Source organism: Procambarus clarkii, chromosome 51 (assembly GCF_040958095.1).
Source record: "Procambarus clarkii isolate CNS0578487 chromosome 51, FALCON_Pclarkii_2.0, whole genome shotgun sequence".
Taxonomy (NCBI): domain Eukaryota; kingdom Metazoa; phylum Arthropoda; class Malacostraca; order Decapoda; family Cambaridae; genus Procambarus; species Procambarus clarkii.
Window position 1 is genome coordinate 15,811,985 of NC_091200.1, and position 3,147 is coordinate 15,815,131.

Consider the following 3,147-nt stretch of genomic DNA (forward strand, 5'->3'; position numbering starts at 1 on the left):
CGTACTCAACGCTAGCAGAAGCTAGAATGTCATTCAGAAACCAAAGTAAGGAGGCATTCAGAGCGCTTTAAACTGCCTAAGTGAGATCAGTCTTAGAGTATGCAGTTCCATCATGGAGCCGCAACCTAAAGAAACACACTAGGAAACTGGAAAAAGTTAAACAATTTGCGACGAGGCTAGACGCTGAGTTGCATGGGATGGAATATGAAGAGCGACTGAAGGAACTGAACCTGACGACGTTAGAAAAGAGGAGGGAGCCGGGTGATATGATAGCAGCATACAAAATACTTAGAGGGAGTGACACAATGGAAATAGACGAAATATTCACACGGAATACCAACGGAACAAGGGGACATAGGTGGAAGCTGGAAACTCAGATGAGTCGTAGAGATTTTAGAAAATTTTCTTTTACCGTGAGAGTAGTAGGGAACTGGAATGAACTAAAGGAGCACGTTGTGGAAACAAACACCATTCATAGCTTTAAAACGGTATGATAGAGAAGAAGGAGAGGAGCCATTGCTGTAAACTATCGGCGGCTAGAAAGGCGGGATCCAAGACTCAACGCTCGATCCTGCAGACACAAATAGGTGAATACAAATAGGTGAGTACACACACACACACACACACACACACACACGCACACACACACACACACACACATATATTTTCCAGACATAAGAGAAGCGACTGCACAAACTCCTAAAAGAAAGTTCATGTTTAACATTAACAACTGAAATAATCGCTGCCCCGAAGAAGAACTTAAAGAACAAACGAGCATAACATTTCACTTCTGCCTGTATAATAATCATGTAGTGATCACGAGAGCTCTCCAGAACGAATCCGTTATCGGAGTGGTTTAGGAACCACCCAAACCGTCCAAGGGTTCAGAGTTCGATTCCCCGCCGTGAGTACGTAAGTAGTTCGTGCAGTACAATTTGCAAATGTTGCTAGAGAAGTAGATGCAATAAATGTTGCATCATAGTATTGTCTATCTGTTACCACAAACGTAGCAATAACGAGATCGCCGATTGCACACGCGACCTGAACGACAGCGGCAGCCATAGACACGGACGGGAAGGGAGACTGGATGAACCTGATCGCCTGTCCGGGACACAAGGGTGAGAATGCCTCCTGTCACATTCTGCTGAAGTACTCCCCTCCTTCACCCCAGCGTGACAGCACCTGACAGCCGCGTACCTGTCACTATATTGGTAGGGTTGTAGATTCGGGGTTTTAAAGGGAGGGAGAGAAGGAGGGAGAGAGAGAGAGAGAGAGAGAGAGAGAGAGAGAGAGAGAGAGAGAGAGAGAGAGAGAGAGAGAGAGAGAGAGAGAGAGAGAGAGAGAGAGAGAAAGAGAAATGAATGTAGAAACAATTGTGAAAATTTTTTCACTGGAGAACACAAATCAGTTAAGAATACCATGGTTGAGAGGGAAATAGTGTGAGAGCGTCCTGGGGGGAAGTGAGAGGCGTGAGAGAGTGCCCTGGAGGAGTGAGAGATGTGAGAGCACCATGGAGAAGTGAGAGTGACCTGCTAGTTATCCCAGCAATGTGCCGCTCCTCGTTAGTAATGAGCCATTACCAATATTACTTCCTATAGAGTGTATGTCTAGAGTCTCCCCGGCCGGAATAATGCCTGCATCACACAATGGCTCTCTCCAACATGGCTCACTAATGCTAGCCATCCAATAGGAAACATTCTGCAATAATATCTATCTATCTATCTATCTATCTATCTATCTATCTATCTATCTATCTATCTATCTATCTATCTACCTATCTATCTATCTATCTACCTATATATATATAATTACGAAAAGTTAGAGTGGGTTAGGATAAGCAGGTTTCAAAATCCATTAGCGAATCGACACGTGTATGAAGCAACCTGTATCCGGCTAATAAAGATGGTAATGGGGTCAGTAATAGGGGTGGTGAGGGGGGGGTGAGAGTCTAAACCAATGGTGGTAATGGGGGAGAGGGGGGAGGGAGGGAGGGAGAGCAGTAATGGTTATCGTGGTGGTTGTGACGTCAGAGGCTGGGGACCTCGATAACAAGGTGGGGCGGCAGCCGTGGTGTCAAAAGTAATCTTGCAGGTGTCAATAATTACCGCCAGGATACACAAGTGCCAATAGTGGCGGTGATGGTGTTTTGTTAGTCACGCGCGTGTGTGTGTGTGTGTGTGTGTGTGTGTGTGTGTGTGTGTGTGTGTGTGTGTGTGTGTGTGTGTGTGTGTGTGTGTGTGTGTGTGCGTGTGTGTGTGTGTCTGTGTGTGTGTGGGTGGTGTTTATTTGTTTCCCCAGTAGAGGTCCTCCGTGTGGAGGCGCCGCTCTACAGGGTGTTGCTAAGTGTCGGTGCCTCTATTCTCCCCCGGCCACCAAGAGAGGCTAGAAGGGCCTCCCAGTGGCCACTGTATTGAGCGTGGGAGTGCATTTGCGTCCGTGTGTATGTATATGAGAGCGCAATGACTGGTGAACGGAGGAAAGAGAGAGAGAGAGAGAGAGAGAGAGAGAGAGAGAGAGAGAGAGAGAGAGACAGAGACAGAGACAGAGAGAGAGAGAGAGAGAGAGACAGAGAGAGAGAGAGGAAGAGGTGCGGCTCACTACACGTACAACCAGAGAGGTGGCGCTAAGAGAGGGCTAACATCTCTGGTATTCTGTTTCCTCAATACTACTCACTTGGAACCACGTGCCAAATAATAATGCGTTCTAAAAGCGTAAAATATCAATAGAACGTGTTTAAAATATAGATCTATTTGGTGAATACAATGAGATTATATGTTATATATATAATGTGTGTGTGTGTGTTCTCACCTATTTGTGCTTGCGGGGGTTGAGCTCTGGCTCTTTGGTCCCGCCTCTCAACTGTCAATCAGCTGTGTGTGTGTGTGAAGGTTGGAGAGACCAGCTCCAGCACTCACAGCTTGTTGAAGGGGGGATATATTTACAAGTCAATCAGTATCGAGCAGCCGAGTGAGGCAGGCAGAGATGGGTTACCTCCACTCTCTCCCGCCAGGAGTTCAGTCTATTAATTAAGAATTTACGTCATTCATATATATATATATATATATATATATATATATATATATATATATATATATATATATATACATATTTATCTTTTTCATTGTTTGAGTGTTTATCTCTTTTATT